The sequence below is a fragment of the Sabethes cyaneus genome, chromosome 1 (assembly GCF_943734655.1).
Source record: "Sabethes cyaneus chromosome 1, idSabCyanKW18_F2, whole genome shotgun sequence".
NCBI classification, from domain to species: domain Eukaryota; kingdom Metazoa; phylum Arthropoda; class Insecta; order Diptera; family Culicidae; genus Sabethes; species Sabethes cyaneus.
Genome location: NC_071353.1, coordinates 20,073,079 through 20,094,934, shown reverse-complemented (window position 1 = coordinate 20,094,934; position 21,856 = coordinate 20,073,079). Strand labels below are relative to the sequence as shown.

The 21,856-nt window shown below is 40.0% G+C and overlaps 1 protein-coding gene across 2 annotated transcripts in view; it reads right to left on the bottom strand.

The window, feature by feature from the left end:
- LOC128732781 (ABC transporter G family member 23) overlaps positions 1-20,983 on the bottom strand; it is a 77,875-nt gene extending 56,892 nt beyond the window's left edge. For both annotated transcript variants that reach the window (XM_053826155.1, XM_053826156.1), the window contains exon 1: positions 20,894-20,983. The gene's annotated coding sequence lies outside the window, so the exon portion shown is untranslated. The remainder of the gene's footprint in view (positions 1-20,893) is intronic.
- Between the last annotated feature and the right edge of the window lie 873 nt (positions 20,984-21,856).

Here is a 21,856-nt window from a genome sequence, read left to right as displayed (position 1 = left end):
GAGAAGGTTGAATGCACCAACTTTGCAAAAACAAAGCTAATACAGTGGACCCCCGTTCGTTTGAACGATTCCTTATGCAAACTAACGGGGTTACTTTTTAATTTGAACAACTGGTAACCCGAAATATGCTGAAACCGCTGTGAACTGGCCGCCCTGCTCTTTGTTATTGTTTTGGTGGTTTGTTTTAGTCGGCAGTTGCAAGTGCGAATATTGCATTTTCCGATCGAATTTCTATCTTAATCGTTAGGAAAACGAAATGTGAAACCGATTAAACACGCTAGGTCAGTACAAACAAATCGTGTTTATGTGCATTGTCTGCATAAACAAATGGTGTTATGTTGCGAATGACATTTGAACCATTTTTAATTTGCACGTCGTGCAAACCAGCGGGGTTCAGATTAAAAAGTGTTCAGATTAAAAATGGTCAAACGAACGGGGGTCCACGGTATGTGTTCATTCCCTGAGAGTTTAAAAAATATCCAACTTAAAATGAAAAGTGATATGAAACGTGGAAAATTGCGCCCTCTGAATGTGAAATAGTATTACTTGTGTGGTACGTATCACAAAGAACAGACCTCCAAAAAATAGGTACCCATTTTACATGAATTTAATTTTTGATTTTTCTTAACCGGGGACATTCCCCTATGCCTATGAGAACGCTTTACGAACACTATGACAGGTTAGTATGCCCTCTTGCCGTCAGGAGTCACTTTACTGAAGATTGAATTTGCGAAGAGTGGCATATCTAGTTCTTTAAAAATCCAAGATAAAATGTATGCCAAAGTACATATACTCAAAGTGGCTTGCTTTTGGCGCTAGTGTCGTGTTAAAGAATCCACTGGTGCCACGCCGGTAGCAAACTTTTGTCAGTATTCAAGTCATTTATCTGATATGAATTCGTGCTAGCGTCAAAGCGCAAGAGCGTTTAACATCCCTCGCTTCACCAACAAGAATGCAAACTTGTCTGCTATGAACTTCATCTCGTTTGAAATCGGAATGGATATAAAACTGCGGGATTCTACACTAATTACTTCTTCTTTCTAGAGAATTTTAGGGTAAGTATCAGTGCGATTATTTTCTCACTACCACTGATACACACTCTGTTTCCCGTGACCTAAGTGTCACCTAACACGTCGATCTCTCCCTCTATCGCTTGATAAAGCCTATCACTCTAGGCAGCTCACCACATTTCTACCGACATCTAAGTTTATACCGGGATGCAATGATTTTGATATTATGCTGGCCCTCGACCTCCCACCGCAGTCGAGTAAATCCTGCCAGTGAACAACAATCCTGCTTGTGAGTATACCGAACGAGGCTCCCAGAGTTCCAGACCAGGCAAGCGCAACAACTCCTATAACAATACTTGCGATGACACAGCCCCCGTTTCCAACTCTGTGCCTGAGCCGCAGTAGAGCTCCAATTCGCTGCTAATTTACTACCAGAACGTGGACTTCGAACCAAAATGGATGACTTTTCTATTACTGTAACAGAGTCGAACTTCAATTAAAGCAAGATCTGCTGCTCTGCACGCATTTCAAAGATCGCGTTGCCAAGCCACCAAGCGACAGTTTAACCATGCTTGTAGGGATTTTCGAGCCTACAACCAATGTTGCGAATCGAGCGAGAAGTCAATCATGCCTACTCACACGCGAAAGAGTATAAGAAAAATAGCATTCAACGCCGCCGGTGCTGTGTGCAGACATTCTGCTACCCACACACTCGCGCACGCACATCCTCTCATCGTCTGCCTTCATAGCTTATTCGCGAGTCAAAAAACTCGTGAGGAATCAGCTGCCCCTGAAGCTAGTGGATACAGATTTTGCATTACTTTTTCTTCTTCTTCATCATCTTCGCCCTCGATTCACGGGCAGAAGTACGAGCGCTCACGAGTATTCGGAATCAGTAGCTCGGGCTGCAACGACTAACGAAAGCGATCGATGACTGTAGCCGCTAGCAAAACACACACTTGCAAAAACTCGTTGCAGTGCATGAAGAAATAAAATCGGAAGTTTAAAAGGGATGCTTATGCCGGCGCGCTCGTTAGAATGAGTACGCGTGTGTGAGAAAATTAGACCACACGAGTGTGGGCTTCGCAACACTGTCTACAACCGTCTAGTATATAAACAGTATACTTTACGAAAGCACGGAAACCTTCGCCAAAATCCTCAGAAGTTCCTTGCAACCTCTTTGCAACACACATAATCCTGAACGACGCATTGTTCGCTAGCTATCAATGCTACAGTTCCTCAGACCAGCATGGTTTTGACGGAGAACTACGTCTTACGGCAAGGTTTGGGATAGGGTGTCATTCCAAAAAATTTGTGCTCGGGAGCTCAGCCAGAACAAATAACGAAGTCTCCTCACTTCAACAAGATTTTTTACGACCGCGATTAAACCTAGACCAATTTGATATCTGTGTTAGGGAAATGTGCAGGAAAAAATGCCTAAAGTTCATTGTCCCAATATAACGCAAATTCTTGTATTCTTGTAAATTCTTGTATTCTTGCAAATTCTTGTATTCTTGCAAATTCTTGTATGGATGCGCTTGTTTGCCGTTTCATTAAAAGTGTAGTGAAAAGATGTGCTGCTGATAAAATTGGATCGAATTGGTAAAATCCCTTCAACGTGGAGGAGCGATTGGTGTTAAAACCAATCTCTAATTTCTGTAAGTTGTTTGTATTCTTGATTTCGTTAAATTGCACAATGCACATAGAAATAACTCTGAAATCTATTCAGGATTAAACGTATACAATGTTACTACTTTGATAAATGTTACATACAACGCAATCGTATTATTATATGCATGGACACATGCTTCTATCACTACAAAGAGATTTACGTAGTCCTACGTCTCCTATGCGGTCGTGTCTTGTATACAACCACTCTGATTTTTTCCTAAAACGTTCAGTCTCTACGAATTTTGTTGATTTTGCATCGTACTGCCTGCGCAACATGAATGAACGAGTGCAAACTGATATAGTGTACACGGACTTGAAAGCAGCGTTTGATCGGGTGGATCACGATATCCTCCTTACAAGGCTTGAGAAGGAAGCTGGAAGTTTCTGCACTGTTCTGCAAGTGGCTACAATTGTACCTGACACACCGTAGACTGAGTATGAAGATGGGGTCCGAGTTTTCCGACTCGTTCTGCAACTTCTTTGGCGTACCCCAGGGGAGCGACCTTGGACCACTGCGCTTTTCTCTTTTTATAAAAGAACCACCAGCTCTGCTACCACCTGGCTGTTGGTTTTTTTTATGCCGATGACGATGTAAAAATCTTGTGAGGTCTATTTTGAAGGTCGGATCTGTGATTCGGTGTCCTTGTCAACTATTTTGGATCACCAGAATCGAAGCAATACAGAAAATTTTTATTTTTTTAAGTTATGCTAAAAACCTACCGCCGTATTAGAATCGTTACCGGTTGCTTAATTTGGAGACTCTGGAAAGAAGACGTGCCAACGCTCAAGCCATGTTCCTAGCTAAAGTGATTTTGGGAGATATTTTCCGGCTGTGTGTGGAATGATAGAATTGGAAGAATCCAACAAAATTACCAACGGAGTTGCAGATAAAAAAGATAAAACTATACTTGCTTCAACAATATTGTAGATAATAATTAACTCTACAATTGCCCTACTTTTACGAGTTCTGTTTCGCTGAGGCGCTGTAGTCAAATGAGCATCTACTGAACCAAAAACCGAAAATGAAGCCTGAGTTGGCGAGTTGGCGTAATTTTCCAAACAATAAATTACTAGGTGGAATCGAAAATTACGACTGAGCGGTGCTGCTATAGAATCAGTAGGGTCCTTGAACTATCGATAAAGAAGGGTCAAGTTCTTAGGGACGTTTACACCCATGGCTTTACTTTATTTTTGGCTCAAAATCTGAGTTTGCACACTTTAATGGAACTTTGGATAGTACGAGAGTACCAATCATCTTGAACATTTACAAAATTAATCGCCAATAATAAACTTACGATTTGAACGGGCAGATTACGTCTTTCAGAAATGCGTAGGGATGGAATAAAACCGTAGAAAAAATCCTCGCAGTCTAAATTTAGATCCATTAGATCGATCTACCTGTTTGTTGTGTCAATAATTACATAATTCACCACATAATGTCAAGACCCTGAATAGTACGAGTTGACAAATTCCGTAAAAAACCGCATCCGGTTGGATGGATTCACGAGAGTCGGAAATTCGAATTGAAACCGTGCGATGGGTAAAATTGTGCGGATACGACTGACAAGTAAAAAAATTTTCCTAAAAGCTGCTTTTGGAGGTAACGAGAACCGCTCTGATCGTCCTAATGTTTACCCTTCATGCCGAGAATTGCGTCATAAAACTCGGGTTTCAGCCTTTAGGTTCAGCCCAATGTTGAGAGTCAATCCGATCTTTGAAGTTCGCTTTCCTAATTTTAAAATAAACACGAAAAATCCTAGAAGGTTGATCGTCAATCTCGAACGGAATGTTTCAATAAGTTTGATTTCCGTTTCAATATCGCGTTTTATTTTTTCTTCTCGAACAATAGGTTTAAAAATAATTCAATTAGAACTAATTGTGTTATCATACCTTGTTGAATTCAAAACAATTTATGATAGCTATTAGTATTCGGCTTTTGTCCTACTAATTAATCGAGTTTTTGATTTTCCATGCAACGTTCGCGCACGAACGATTTGTTGTCGATGCGGATCAGTGTCTAAACTCGACTCGACTGATATTTACGAAATGGACACCCAATTCTTTGCCAGTGCAGGCGAAATTACGATTAGACCAATGATGAGCGGCAAAAATCAAAGCTGTCTGCAAACCTTAAAGTTGTTGAACGTAAACACGACGCTAAGGGAAGGGAAACGCTATCGAGCAAATCAAAACAAGACGCAGTGAGGAGTATTATTCGTTAAAGATGATTAAGTTTAGAGAAGAACAAGCAAAGCAAAGCCTAGGTGCTACATTCCGTTATCGAAACTTGACCTTCTGTTTTTATACGACAGACTTCGCAACCAGCTGTTAGAGTGCAGGACAATTGCAGGGACTCTAAACGCTTCTCCCAGTCGAAATTCGAACATACGACGACTGGCTTATTAGGCCAGCGTCATACCTCGGAGCCAACTGTGAGGCTGGGAGGGAAAAGAACAAGAATTAAGCTTAAAACTCGAAAAAAACAAGAGTAGATCCATTATTTGACAGTTAACTGTCATTTAGGACAAACCATTTTGTCCCAATTCCTGAAATACTTTGAAAGTCTCAAATTTTACGTTAAAATATATCAATTTTCACTCAATATTGAAGACTTCCATTTTCAAAGAGCAAAATAAGGCGCTATATACTTGGTCTAAATATTGCAGCCTGGCTTGTGGACTAAATGCGAATAGTTTAACCCCTAGGCTTCAGAGTATTACTCAACTTTAAGGTGAAGGTCGTCAGAGTCCAGCATGAATTTTATTGAATTTTATTATCAGCGAACTTTATAAGTATATTATCGACACTCTACGACCCATAATTTAATAGCTTAAATATATGATCAATTTCATGCTCAAATGTTTACGTTGGCATCACTCCCTATAAACGCCCGTTACCTTGGCAACGTACAACGACGGTCGCGTATTCGGAATTGCAAACGAAACGAAGTGAAGTTTTTCCTATCAATTCAAGTGAACAGTTTGGACAAAGTCATTTTAATATCTTACTAAATAACCATTCGGGTGGTAAATTAAAGTTTTCTGTGCCTCAAGTTAAGTTTCGCGGGTGATGTAACAAATGGAACGGCCGAAAAAAAATTATGAAAAATCGACGGCGAAAAAGTGAAAATACAGTGATGAATTTTAATTGGGCAGAAATCTGTATTTAGTGTAATTTATGCCCTAGAAAGTAATAGAACCTATAGAATGCAATGTTTAGTGCTTCGAGTTGCAAGATCTTATTACGGCTAGCAGGTTAGTTGAACTAATTTTATTTTTTGTGATGGCTTCCCGAGTCTATGGGAGCATGTTGGTACACTGAAGAAGGGAAGAGAAGGGTGATATTTGGTGCCATACTGACTGTCATAAATGTACTCTGACGACCTTGTCGTTAACTAGCAAAGATACTCCTAACGATTGACAATATTGTAATATAGGAAGCGTTTGGTACGGGCGGTCCACGTTTTCTTCCATCCTCTTGATTTCAAGGAGTTGAATGGCTTTTGGTATCATATACGGTTCCTTCTCTCTGCAATACATTCTGCGTAGTTGGTCTGACCGTTTACAAGAAAAAGGAATGAATTTTTGTAATCGTCGTGTTCCAGGATGCCTTCAAGAATTGGCGGCATTAGTATGAGATTCGTCAAATTTTCTCATTTTCATTTGCTTGTGTTAGCGTAAATAGCCTGTAAGTTGACCTCGCAGTACGACACTGGTCTAATAAGTCAGTCGTCGTATGTTCGAGTCTCGATCAAGATCCGAAAGATAATAAGCAGCAGTGCTGCCAATTTCTCTTCAAATCTAAAAAAAATTTACTATTTTTTTTTTTGATGAATGAAACCAAAAGGATTAATGTTAAATTCCTTTTGATTACTGTTTAACCTAAAATGGCTTTCACTTTCATATAGTATCTTCAGAAAGTGAAATGGGAATGGGTAAACATATTCCGAACAAACCTTTGATATAAAATTCAATTTCTGATTAATATTTAAGTACCGTCGGTATCAAAAGACTAACCTATCCATATTACATACAAACTGTAATTAACTTCTGGGGCAGCGGCACATACATACGGCAGACCTTGCCTCTGAGGTGGCATTAATTTTTCTTCACCCGAGCACGTGGCTGTGTCGTTTTGCCGGTTGGCCAAGCAATTGGCTAGCAGGGTACCTACAGAAATTGAAAGTATAGACTGCATTTTGTTCAACAAAGCTCAAGCACAACGGTAAAAGTTCCCCGGTTCGGTGTGCGTAAGTTTTTCGGACCGAACTTTCTTGCTTCCTTCGGTGTGTTTTTTTTTTCGCTGCTGGGGCGAATTTGCTTTGTATGAATTCCAATTGAAAATTAAATTTCCGTTTCGGTTGGTTTAGTGTTTTTAGATGGGTTAAATAACACCCCGAAGCTATTGGCACAGAGGAAAGACAAAATAAAAATCGAGGTAGGGTACCTCATTCGGTAGCGGCCATTCGAGACAGCAAAAGTCGCAGAAGTCATCCGTCGTTGAGTGTTGACAGCACTTCAACCGACAGAACTTCTCCCCCTTCCCGGGTAAAGCTCAGCTGTTCGAGACCGAGACTCGACTAGAATTGTTTATAAATAACAAAAAACACTTCACGAACGAGTTGTTGTTTTTTGCTTGCATGCAGATACCTCGCACACGGTTCATGATCGTAGAACCGTACCTGTGTGTGTGTGTGCTTGTAAGTGCGATCTGATGGCCGCAAAGCTCTTGAGGTGTTTAATTTTTTTGCATAATACTTCATCCACAGTTGTACGCCAATCTATTTATGGTTGCTTAATTGCTACGTACGAGGGGTGAGACGCTTCGGCTAACCGCTGCTGCTCGGGAGTGCGAAAAAGTCAGAAACAGCTACTCACCGCGCAAAAGAATGCGGTTTAAGCGTACCCGCAGGGTTGCCAGAAGTGCTTCACTGCTGGGCAGACTAATTTTACAAAAGGTTCATTGATTCACGAAATTCAGTTTACAATTAACTTCAATCATTTTCAGTTATGTTGGTTCGATTGACTGTCAGTAGGATGGCAACCGTGCGAACAATTCAACAAATTATTTGCGAGTTGGGATAGCTGGATCTGGTGGGGAGAAATAGCATGGTAAATTCTCACCAACGAGCCACTTGAATCGGGTCAGCGGTGGGGCGACGGCAGCAGCAGCAGCAGCAGCGGTCGCGTTTTTGCGTCGTTATTATCCGTATTTGCTGATTCATTGATTTATTTGCGCGACCGGAGGATGAGCTGTGTAAGCCGATATCGAAATCTGCGCGAAGATCTGAAGGACTCTCTTCCGTTCCGTGCTGTTCAGACTTTTCTGGTTTTAAGAAATGTGTTGATCGGGACAACGAGTTTTCTTGCAGTGTTTTACTAAAATTGTGGGAAGTTCATTCGGGTGAATGGTTCAAACTTTGGTTGCTTGAATTATCGAAGATTGATTTAGGATTCGCAATACTTTCCTTCAATTCTCAACTTGAAGATGCCATTGGAATCAGAAGTCTCACTTCCCAAAAAGTGTACAAACTTAGATTCTGGTTTTTCAACCAAAAAACTGACAGTAGGAGCTTAAAAGTGCGTTATTTGTCACAGATAATAACTCAATTATTGGTAGCAAGTAGCCAAAACTGGTTAAATTTTCAACTCAAAGTGTACATTAAGGGCATTTTGAGTAATTTTAACCAAGTTTTAGCTAAATCCTACCAACTTGCAGGCACATTGAAACAAGAACCATAGTAACCATTACCATATTAGAGTGTAAAATTAAAATGACACTCCAGTAAATTTTGGCAGAAAAGATTTCTGTTTAGCTTAAGCATTGTTCTAGTCAAAATTATTATGCGTTACTTACGGCGTTACCCCGATGCATAACAAAAATAGCAGAATCGTAGTCAAAATTACTAGACAATAATGGTGTAAGGTGGTAAAATTGTCTGAGAACATGTTTCTTATACCAGAGTCATGGTAAATTTGAATAGCTTTTTCTTGGTACTTTTAAAAAGCAAACGTTTTCAGAAAAATGATACGAGATACCATGGTTCTCGTTTCAGTGTAAACTCATTTAAGAGTGTAGAATATAATGACGGCATGCTCGTTTGGATACACATTTTGACAGTGCGTTTGAATACGTAGAGTTCATCTTCGCATCTTACTCTACCATCTATGGTTGCTTCTATGGTTGCATCTATTCTTCGAATGCAATCTGGGCTGAAGGTTTTCTGTAATCGCACAATCACCAATAAAAGCGACGATGAACTTAGTAACACTATACATGATAAACCAACAAAGGTGCTGCCATCAGTGACGTGTATATCGACGTGTAGTTTGACGTGTATATCGAAATAGACTTGACTAACAGAGCTGCCAGACTTGTTAAAAAAGAAATCTTCGGTTTGAATTGAAGGAGTTGGTGCGCAAATACAATCGCTGCCCAAGACATGATGTTAAAATCATCATCAGGATCGGGGACTGTAATGCTCCGGTTGGTCCGAGGGAGGAATTTGCACCGGTCAGTAGACGGTTCAGCGCACGCTCGCAAACGAACGAAAACGGCCTAAGACTTGTTGACTTGTTGACGCCGCCTCCAAAAATATGACCATACGTAGTACTTTTTTCCAGCATTACCTCCACCACCGGTACACCTGAAGATCACCCAACCAGACAGAATCTCAAATCGACCGCGTCCTGATAGATGATCGGCATTTTTCAGACATTATCGACGTCAGTACCTATCGGGGCGCCAACATTGATTCGGACTACTACCTAGTGATGGTAAAGATACGTCAAAAACTATCTGTTGTAAAACAACATACGCAACCGACGCCCGCCACGGTATAAACTAACGCGACAGAAGCAAGCGGAAGTCGCCGAAAGCTACGCGTTATCTCCCGAAACCCCGTTGCCGGAAAAGGGTGAGCTGAATGAAGACCCTCTTGAGGATTGTTGGAATGCCGTGAAAATCGTCATCACACCCTGTGGCGCCGAATCGACATAACGAATGGTTTGGCGAGAAGTTCCAGCAGATAATGGATGCGAAGAACGCAGCGCGGGTACAAATGCTGCGTAGAGCTACTCGTCACCCTACTAGCATGGTCGTTACAAAGTTGTTGTGGTAACTGAATTCATGACTAAATGGAGCTATAGTGTGCTACTTGGGCAGAACGTGGAGCGATACAAACAGAAGCGGAGACAGCAAACCCGTCTCTTCCAGGGGAAGAAGCGCCACCAAGAAGAGAAGGAATGCGAAGAACTCAAGCAGCTGTGCTGCTTACACGACACACAGAAGTTCTATCAAAGACTCAACGAATCTCGCAAAGGCTTTGTGCCGCGGGCCGAAATGTGCAGAGATAAAGATGGAGGTATCTTGACTGCCGCCTATGCGGCGGTCGAAAGGAGGAAGCAGCACTACGATGAACACCTGAATGGTGTGCAGGTGGAAGACCATTCTAGCGGAGGAAGTGACTACATTGGTGTAGCAAGCAACGAAGATGTGTCACCCCCATCGATAAAGGAAGTTAAGGAAACCATCCAGCGGCTGAAGAACAACAAAGCAGTGGGAAAGGATAGTATTGGAGCGGAACTTACCAAAATGGGCCTGGATAAGTCGGCCAGCTGTCTGCATCAATTGATTGTCAAGATTTACGATACGGAAGGGTTACTGGATGGAAAGACGGAGTTATTTGCCCTATCTACAAGAAAAATAATAAGCTAGACTGTGAGAACTACCGAGCGATCACTATCCTGAATGCCGCCTACAAAGTACTATCCAAAGGTATCTTTCATCTTTGCCAAAAGCAAATAGATTTGTGGGAAGTAATCTGGCCGGTTTCATGGAGGGTCGGTCTATAATGGAGCAAACTTTCACCCTACGGTAGATCCTCCAGAAGTGCCGCGAATTCCGAATCACCATGCATCAATTGTTCATTTTTTTCAAAGCCGCATATGATAGCGTAAATCGACAAGAGCTATAGAAACTCTGGACGAAAACGGTTTTGCTGGGTAAGCTTACTAGGCTTATCATAATATTGCTTGTGAAGGTGTTGCAAAATGAGCGGTGATCGAAATACTAAGTGCACGTTACAATACGCTAATTAGACTGGTTGTACTCTACAGGAATGAAACTAGGACACTACTAGAAGAGAACCCGCAAGCACTCGGAGTTTTTCAAAGTTCGGAGCTCCGTTATTAATACTGTTTTACATTAATTTTTATAGAGAAGATGGGAAGTGCTCCAATCTAGGCTCACCCGTGAAATTTGAAAGTGACTTGAAAGTGGATCTCGTTTGAACTTCAAATTAATTTGAAATTCCACTTTAAATTAGACTCGATATTAGACTTCAAAAGAGGAATTATATTGGACATGAAATTGGACTCAACATGGAACATTTTATTGAGTTTAAATTAGCCTTAAATTAAACTTGAGATCGGAAGTGAAATAGGAAATAAATTAGACCCTGAATTGTACTTAGAATTGGACTTCAATGGGACTTGAAATTGCACTTAAAATCGGTGGTGAAATTGAAAATGAACTAGACTATAAATTGACTTTAAAATGGAACATTGAAATTAGACTTCAATGGGATTTGAAATTTCGCTTGCAATTAAAATTGAAACATCTGCAATTTGATCTGAAATCGTTGATGAGATTGGAACTAAATTACATTCGGAATCGGACTTAAAATGGGACATTAAATTCGAAATGATATCGGACTTAAATTGCACTTGAAATTTGATTTAAAATTAGACATGTAATTGGACATGAAATTGGATCTTTGATATGATATTTCATTTGAAACCGTTGGTGACATTGAAATTAAATCAGACTAGAAATAGGCTTTGAAATGGGACATTGAAATTGCATATCACAGCTTAATATATCGCCCATTTCTTACCGTAGAAAATAGAAAGGTCTATCGTAGGACTACGAATGTATACATCTACCTGAAGTCCCTCCACTTAAAGTTGATACTAAGAACCTTTCTCTAGATTACATATAAAGATTTCAAATATGAACATTATTAAATCGAATCATTATAATTCGATATATCTACAAAAATCTATGAATTCCACTCTTTAGATACTTTAAATGATCGAACACAATTCGCCCTGCATCTAATCCGGGTTCGTGTCTCAAGACGTGTGGTTTTCCAATTATTACATCTGACTGTATGTCCACAATCATGGGTTGTGGGTCATTTTAGGTTTAGCTGCTTATTTTTCGTTTAAATATCAACTAATAATTGATCAAATCTTTAGTACTACTAAGCTGTAACAAATTTGTCAATTAATCATTATAACATTCGTGCATTCAGCGGCAGTAAAAGTTAAAATGACCCATAATTGTGTGTGAGTCAGGATTGCGGACTGACTGTAATTTTGATAGATTTAATACAAGCTCTGTTTTAATACATTGTCGGTCAAGTTTTAAATCAAGCTATAGCCGCTACGCAGTTTCATTGACTAGTCTTGAAATAGTGATATATATCTGCGAAGCTTCCAGCGCTTCAATAAATAACACAGAGCTAATTAATGTTAATTAACGAACAATATTCGCGTTACTAGTTGAAAAAGTTAACACAAAAAAAGTACCCAACCCAAGTGTGATCCTAAAACCTAGAAGAAATTTGTGACTATTAAGAGCACATAAACAAATATACTATATTAACAATATAGTTCACTCCTCTATAATCCTGAAGACACGACTACTAGCGCCATTGCGGCATAAAAGATTACCAAAGTACGCACGTCTATCGGAAACAACTCACCTTTCAGTATGGAGTTTAGCCATTTCTAGATAGAATTAACAAAAGGGCGAATGTCTCAAATGTAAACCAAACGAATGAGTTATTTTCTGCTGGACCAGTATAAGAAAATCAGCTCTCGCTCGGTTTGTTCACGTTTGTCACATTCTCTGGTTTGCTGGTTCTATCTTCAATTCAATTCAATTCTCCATCATCCCTTTTAAACTCATGGAATTGCGCATATGAAGATAGAATCAACAAAAGGGCGAATGCCGCAAGCGTAAAAAACACTCCATTGGCAGGCAACCATGTTTTCGCGGCCAACATCTCCTGTGTGCGAAAATGAGATAGCATGTCAGCACTGCGTTTCACTCAACTGCCAGCAGTCTGATTTGGGCCCGCTGTCAAATTTTGAGCCCAGGACATGCTGTCGCTGACGTTTACTGCAGTTCGATATAGAGATGTCGATGGGGTGGTAAAAAACCATTTGAGAGTTGATTTTGCTAGGCTAGTTCAGCAAAAAATAACTCACGCGTTTTGTTTACACCTGCGGCATTCGCCCTTTTGTTAACTCTATTGAGATACGTGAGTGTAAATGAAGAATTATTGTCAAACATCTTTCTGTTCCTCACACTCTTTAATGATTTCCTGACCTTGCTTGTTTTGAAGACCAAACATTTACTGGTGGCAGCACCTTATTTTCGTAGCCGCGTATTAAGTGAAAATTTACTAGACGGTTTAAAATAAAAACGTTGCTACAATTTAAACATTTGGTTGGATCGCTAAAACCAAGACTTTTGTCAATTTTTCGTATAACAAACTAATCCGGTTAGTTTTATTATTGTTCAAGTGCTAAATTTGTAAAATGGGTCGCATATACTGTGCAGTTTCTGGATGTTCCAGTTTAAAAGAAGGTCCCTCCAGCGTTTCCTTTTTCCGAATTAATTCTATCAAAAGGTAAACTATTTCTGGAATTTTTCGATTTCCAGTTATGTTCCTATTTCATTATATCTTTAGGCAAACGGATACGTGGGTAAAGTTTTGTCGCAAACCGTCAATCAGCAAAAGTAGTCTGATTTGTTCCCTACATTTTCATGAATCCGATTTTTTCAATCCTGATAACAAACGTCAAGGGTTAATACAACAGAGCATGAATGTAAAGTTATGACAATTATAAATTAATTGTTTTTAGTTTATTCCTGCTCGCTACTGAAATGTCAAAAATGTTGTTCAAATATTACGTACACGTCCGACATTATGGTTCGTAAAAAGCTGGATAGTTTCTACTATTCACAATTAAAGATAGAATTAACAAAAGCGCGAATGACGCAACCGTAAACAAACCGATTTTCCTATGCTGGTCCAGCAAAAAATAACTCTCATCCGTTTTGTTTACATTTGCGACATTCGCCCTTTTGTTTATTCTACCTAGAATTAATTTTTATATTTAATGTTATTGTGCTTTGCAGCTGTAGCTGGATTAATCCAGATTATTTTCTCTAATGCCAATGTATATGACACAACATTGCACAACACAACAGCAACATTGCAGTTGTCAGTCTTTCTCTTTCTTACTCACAGCATTCGCATTGTCGCACTTTTTGTGCCAGTCGCACTTTTAGACTGCGGTGTCCAGTAAGGCGCAAAATGCGGGATACAATCTAGACGAATAACGTCATAGGATTAGAGATAGCATATTCAACTACCGTACCTTTTACTTATGCATTGGTTGCACGCTTAAAAATTTTTGTTACAAAAAGCTTTTAGTCACCTTTTTGTCCGCAAGAGGGTGTTACTTTTACGTCTTTTCGGATATATATGAGATTTTGCGAAGTGAACTATATTGTTAATATAGTATATTTGACATAAACGAACCATCTTCTCCTTCTGTCTTTCAATAAAGCAAAAAATCAGAGGGGTTGTATACAAGACACGACCGCATATGCGACGTAGGACTACGTAACTCTTTTTCTAGTGATAGTAGCATGTATCCATACATATAATAATGCGATTCTTCATGTATACATGCAACATGCGTTATATTTAACAATTACCAAAATAGTAACATTATATACGTTTTATTTTTGTTAGATTATAGTCACTTTAACAGCTTATGTCATTCGTGACTTCTGCGGGGTTGGGATTTGAACCCGGGTCCTCGGCGTGAGAGGCATGATTGCTGACCACTACGCCGGGGTTGACCCCATTATATACGTTTAATTCTCAATAGATTTCAGCGTTATTTCTATGTGCATTGGAAAGAATTTAACAAAAGATCAAGAACACAAACTATTGCTTTCCTGTTACCTTACAGAAATTAAGGATTGTTTTCATTACCAAACGTTCCCCCACGTTGAAGGGATTTTACCAATTTGATCTCATTTTATCAACAGCACATCTTTTCACTACACTTCCAATGAAAGGGCAAACATACGCATCCATACAGAATTATATTATAACCGAACACTACAGATCGTCTCATCGTAAGGAATTTGCGATCAGTTGGAACAAGGGATTTTTGTTATTTTTTTGGCACACTTCCCTAAAACAAACATCAAATTGGACCAGGTTTAATCGCGTTCGTGAACAATTTTATTGGAAGAAGGTGGCTTAGTCACTATTACTGGCGTGCTTCCCAAGCAAAGACAGCAAAATGGTCTAGGTTCAATCGCGGTATTATCTTGTTTTATTATTTTATTTTTCAACTATCTTTTTTTCTTTCTTTTCTTTTACAAAGTACAAAGCTCAAAAGTCTTTTTCGAACTTCTAGAAACAAAACAAAAAAAAGTTTGTTCCAAAACGTTGAGTATTTTGCGAGAAAAAGGTACATAAAGTTCGATATTCGTGTTTTTACAGGAGCGGCGTTTTATTCCGTCGAAGTTCTTCCACGTCGTACTGGAATGCTTATGTGAATGATCGTTTTTCGGCCACTTCCCGTGATCGGATCATTACAAAATTAGTGTTAAAATAATCGGAAGAGTGCGTAAAATCGAAATCTTAGTTGTTTATGTGTCCTTAACATATGTGCACTATCGCTAAGATGATTAATGTTCGTTTTAAAATACAAATTGTTCCAAGAAGATACTAAAAGAGACATGTCTCAACGCAATTTTCAGTTGCTACATTTTGCACCTTTTCGGGCTATACGAGTACAAAATGTGCCATTTTTTACACTAAAACTGTCTATAACTCAGTCTGAGTTGAAGATGCAGGTTCGCGGTCTTCTGCAAAATGATGCATTTTTATGATATTCACATATCTGTAGAATATTATTATTGTCTAAATTGTATAGTTTTAAAAATATACTGATAAAATTAATTTTTAGGGGTCCTTCAAAAATGACGCCTGCTATCTCAAAAACTGTAATGCTTAGAAAAATGGCTGAGATTTTTTTCATTAAGATTATCTATAGCTTTTCTGAAGCAACCATAGCTTTATATCATAAAACAAAAAAGGTCGATTTTGCAGCGCCACCTGTTGAGTTCCAAACTAAAACCGTTGCGTTTATTGATATACAAAAAATTCTCCCAAATATACTATATTAATAAAAGAGTTATAAAAAATTAAAATTATTTAAAAGTTCACGATTTCGAGCATCCAAACCACTGTGCTATGATGGCGTCTTGTCCAACCAATCACGAGCAAGGATTTTCAGGTGGACGATGCTTCATTATTTCCAATTTTTCTATGATGCTCACTTAAAAATTGATTTTTCCGATCGATTGGCGCAAAAGTATTAAAAATCGATCGCAAAACCGCTAAGCTATTAGTGCTCAAAACCTTTAATTTTTTCGTGACGGTCGCATTTTTCGATTTTTAGGAATGACACCCTATCCCAAGCCTTGCCGTAAGACGTAGTGCTACGTCAAAACTAAACGTTTTTTCGTAAACCCGGCGAAGGAGAAAAGACGTCAATCACTGGGTATTTACGTCTTCCCAACTCGCTGTTTACAGCCCAGTAGTATCAGGGAAGCAGCCTTCAGTTGATGCTTTTCGAATCATCGCTCCTAAAGGTCATAGCACAGACTAACAGACGTAACACTGAAGCCTCATTCCCTCGCCAATAAAAACGATCGTTTCAAATGTTCTCTTGAGCCAAGACTCAAACAACAGTCGCTGCGCGAGAACGCCGCTCGCTTGCGCTGGCGCTGTTGTCAGATAATATATAAGTAAATTTATAGCATTGCTAAAATTTATAGCGAGCTACTCTGAGCAGCGCGAAGACTGCACCAGGTGATGCTAGTGTTTTTTCCAAGTTTTAGGGGTCATTGAAACGATGTTTTGTTAGTAAATTTGTTCGAAGTGTTACGTCTGTTAGTCTGTGATCATAGCATGCATACCATAAGGTCGCCATTCACCGCTCAGCTCCATTTACCGCTAATTTCAAACAAAAAATGCTTATATCTTTTTAAAATGGTTCATTATTGTAAAAACTATTGACAAACAATAATTTTGTATGTTTAATGATACGAATTAAAAATAAATTTCCACTATATTCCTAAAGCTCATATCCAAAATAAATAATCTTTATAGTGAGGAGCGAAAAACGACATTTTGATCGCGTCTCTATTAAGACCGAGTGCAAATGACTAAATTAATTATTAGCTCAAGCGAACTTGTGGGTTTGGTTATTCAGAAACTAGTCTACTAAATAACGTGAACTAAGTCATCAGTATTTATATTAGCGTTCTATTCTGCTAGAAATGCCAAACCCAAAACAAGAGTCAAAACGCGGGATTTATTTATTTGGTAACAGTAAAAAATATGAGCGGTAAATGGCACCCATACGGGTGGTGAATGGATCATCATATTTCAAATGAGCGGTAAAAGGGGTCATGAGATTGCATTAGTTTTTTTAGAAAGTCACCATTATGAAATATTTAGAAACCAAGTAAATTTTTTTTGTAAACACAATTGTTTTATGTATCTTATGACACAAATTGTGGTTTGATGGACCTCTATTTAGATTTGCTATGGACAAACTAAGCTAGAATCGTTTTTAAATGAGCGCTAGATGGCGACCATACGGTATTTCAACCAAACCTGACAGAAATGTGCATTTGGAAACGATTTAACAAAATTAAGAACAAAAGTGCTGCTGTCCTGTTACCTTACGGAAATTAACCGTTATGTGTGCGACAAAAAAAACACCTTTAGCAGGGCGACAAGGGTACCCGGGTACCCAAAATTGATAGTGTTATAACATCAACAATTTTAAACCGATTTTGATGAAATAGGTGTCATTTGATTCGTTAATTTATCTAGTTTTGAATTATTTGGCCATTTGGCCATTAAAAGATATACGGGGTCCGAAAATCCGGAATTCTGACAGAGTGTCCGCTGTGAGGTAGAAAACTGATTGTATTGCAGGAAAATCAGTCATGCGGATATAAGAACTCTAAAAATTCATACAATGAACTATTTCATATAATGAGATGAATCAGGTTGGCCATTCCGGAGTAGGTTCCTGTGGGGTCATGGGTGGTCAGTCTAGGATTGAAGGTAAAACCTAGCAATATGGGTATCAAAGTTCTTGGAATTAGTTCGGTAGGTGATATTTTTTACATATTTTTTACACCGTAGTTTCTACGGGGTCACAGATGATACCGCAGGATTCGAGATAATGCTTAGCATTATCAGAACAGTTCAAAACGTAGAACCATCCGTTATACATTTGGAACCAGTTCCGAAATTTTTAATCAGTACTAAACTGGCCATATCAGCTCAAAACATCTAAAAGATCCGCTAAACCAATTCTAATATTGGATTAGGCACCCAACTGGCCATTTGTAACCCTACAGGAATCCAATTCTGGAATGGCCAATGCGATCTTAAGTCACCAATTTATATAATAAGATGAAAAAAGGGTCCACAATGTCAAGTTCAAAGCTAATAGCTTTGCTGAAAGCTGATATTCTTTCAAAACAAGCGGCTTCCCACGTTTTACCGGACGTTGCTCCGGAATTACCGATTCCCGGGAACTACATGTCATTTGATGGCCAAATGCTTTATCTAATCAAAACTAGATAAATGTACGAATCAAATGCCACTGGTTTCATCCAAATCGGTTTAAGATAGCCAAAGTTATGAACATAGCAAATCATGGGTACCCGGGTACCCTTGTCGCCCTCCTACGTAATAAAAAAATTCAAGTGCCTCTCATTGCTAATCCCCTTTATGGATATGCACCAAAAAAACCTCAATTACTTAAGATCAACGAGTTTTACGATGTCGCAAAATTTCAATGACGTATGTTTTAAATTGAATGAGTTATAACTATTTTAAAACTGAAAAGGTACCCGGGTACCCTGTTGCACACATAACGGTTAAGGATTGTTTTTATTACCAACCATTTCTTCACGTGAAAGGTATTTTACCAATTCGATCTACAGCTGTAGCGCACTTCACCTGCAGAGATAACAAATTGGCCTAGGATTAATCGTCGTACGTGAAAAACCTTCGACCTGTTAGGACTAGGGGGTTTTGTGACTTTTTCTGGAGCACTTCCCGAGCAGAGACATCAAATTGGTGTAGGTTGTCGTAATGTCGCAAAGAATTTTAGAGTTTAGACCTATCGGGACGACCAAATAAAAGATTTTTTTTAAATAACATATCTTCAACTCACTTTAGGAAACTCACACACGTCCATCGCTTATTTTTATTTTGAAATGTTCATCGACAAAGATGTTAAGAAAATAACAAGAATTGAATTCACTTCAGTCTAACGTGGATGACGCTAAGTGCTTAAAAATAGAATTCAAGCATCTTGAAAGCAGCTCTAAATACCGATCTTCAAATTAGTTTGGAGTTGCCCACTCGAAAGATATCCACTTTTAAACGCGAAATTCTTGAGAGTTTCTTCACCGAAACCGGTTTGTTCTGGACAGCTGCTTAAGGACATGGCTGCAGTGACCCTCTGTGGGAAACGGGAAGTTCCGTTCGGTAAAGGGTTGTCCTCCGTACAAGTTTAGACCTCCGGCCAAGTTTAGATGAACAAAAAAAAAATCGGTGATACTATTTCGTCAATTTCCATCAACTAAACTCAACCGCAAACACTCGGATTCGTACCCAGGTTTGGTATGCGATTGCCACTCACAAAGCCACAGGTAAAAATCGAAAACTCATCCGACTTGATTGATTTCCTTGTGTCAGAAACCAGCCGAGCCAGCAATCGATCGGACGATGCCGAGCCACCGCTCGCAGCAATTAATTATTTACCACGAAAAACCAATTGAAGGTTAACGGCTCATTACATGAACGCTTTCAGTACATATGTATAACAGCAGCAAAACACACGGACTCATATATGTGCATCGCAATCGGATATCAATCACCAACTGCCATACTGGTCAAACTGGTTGTGACACTAGAGGGCGTACGCGACTTCTGTGATACGTCCTTGCCTCTATTTACTATCAGCGCCAGCAGTTGCAGTGTAGATTGAACAACTAGTAGGTAGCTTCAATTAGAAACATTCCTGATGAATTCCCGCAGGGAATTACTATATGTACCATCATCCCACGCAACGAGAGAATTTCCCGGTCCAATCCGGCATTCTTAGAACCGTTTTTCCTCACAACAACAAAAAACACACGCACACGCACACACGCAGTTTGTGCGATGCAGCAATCAAAACGGCCCGAACGCCACCTACCCGAAGGCAGCAGCTTCGGTAGCGATTAGGCCACCATGCCATCACCAGCAAACAGCTTTGTGCAACATGGCCTACTATTGCCGTCGATACCCCTCCATCAGCCACGGACACGAAAAACTTGTTTTCCACACCGCATCTACTATTTTGCGCACCGATCGGTTGTACATTACTGAACTTATATATGTGGATTTAATGGTTAGATTGGTGTTATTTTTTTTTTTTGCAAAAGCTGCAGATTGGGAAAAGCAAAACTCGTTTCGTTGGAACAGCTGAAGAATTTCTTTCTGCGTCGGGTGCTGGCCAGTTGTTTTTCCTGCGCTTCTAGCGTCGTCCGTTTTTCCATGCTGTTCGAACGCACGCTCCAGCTCTATTCACGCATATCGTCCACAGTGGCGATTTTTTTGCTTTAATTTATTGCTTTCCATTCACAATTTAATTAGTTTTGTTATATAATTTCACCGTTAACGTTTCAGCTGCACCGAGTTGGAAAGCTAATCCGATGGAGCCGAGTTTCGGAAAATCTTCACCCGAAAAAGCTTCACTTTCCATTTTCTTCTTCTCCTTCTTTCATGCAGTTGGTTTTTTACCTCACTATGTGTCATCAGTTTCACAAAATATCAACAATCACTTTGCGCTAGTAGGTCCCGCTACCGAGCGAAAATCCGTACAATATTCACCATCACCGATCTTCCCGGAATATCATCACCACAAGTCGATCCAGCACTACTGCCAACCCCGAACACTACTCGGCCTGACGGCGTCAAGGACCTTGGCCGCGATTGCGAAACCGTGCTAACCAACCAGTAAACCAACCTTTCGGAAGCGACCACCCAAAGCCCACCGTACCGAAGTGGGGGCGAATACGAAAGAACACAACAAGCAAACCTCGGCAACCAGATGGACAACCTCTAGCGCTGAGTGTCCGACTGAAACTGAACCGCCCGCTGAATCGGGCAAACGAAACTTTTCGGGGTGGTGGAAATTGGCTTTGGCTTCGCTGGTTGGTGTGCCGCGCGAGTGCCGCGGTGGAGCTGGAGACAGACAACAACGACGACGACGACGACGGTGACGACGACAACATTGACGGCGACGGTTGCGGCTGCATCAGGTGCCCCCTCGCTCGCAACAAAAACAACGCACTTCGGCTGCGGTGGACCCAACGAAGCAACTTGCGCACTGGCAAAAGCGTTCTGCGGTGTTCGTTCTCTTGGCAATATCGCCCCCCGAACTCGGTGTAGTAGGGGTCGGGATAAAACCGGCCAATTATTCTGCTCCACTCGGCCGGGGGGTTGATTGGTCAGAAAAAAAACCGGTGGTCTCAACGTAATTTCGGCTGGTAGAATTTTACGGTGTTGTCCCATGTCGGTTTAATTTAGTTGTTGGCGAGTTGGTCACTTTTGCGATCGAACCGTGTGAATGGTTCACACAGTAGCAGCTGGACGTGACGACACTCTGTGTACCGTGTACTCTGCGCATGCATACATAGGTACATTAGACCAGACGATGGAAAAAGGATAAACGAACGGACTGAAAGCATGTCGAGTGCCGGAGACCTTCAGCATTCAACAACACTACAAGAAATGCCGCTGCTGGCAGCAACTGTCGCCCATTAATGCGCTTTGCAAGCCAGCTAGTCAGTGAATGCTCAATTCAAGTCAGCCAAAGAGAAGCCGTCGAAACTCTTCGAGTTTTTGTTTTCTCAATGGAAACCGTTTGATTGCGATGGTATTTTTTTCTATGAGAGCCCAACTTGGTTGTTATTGTAACTGCGGGGAT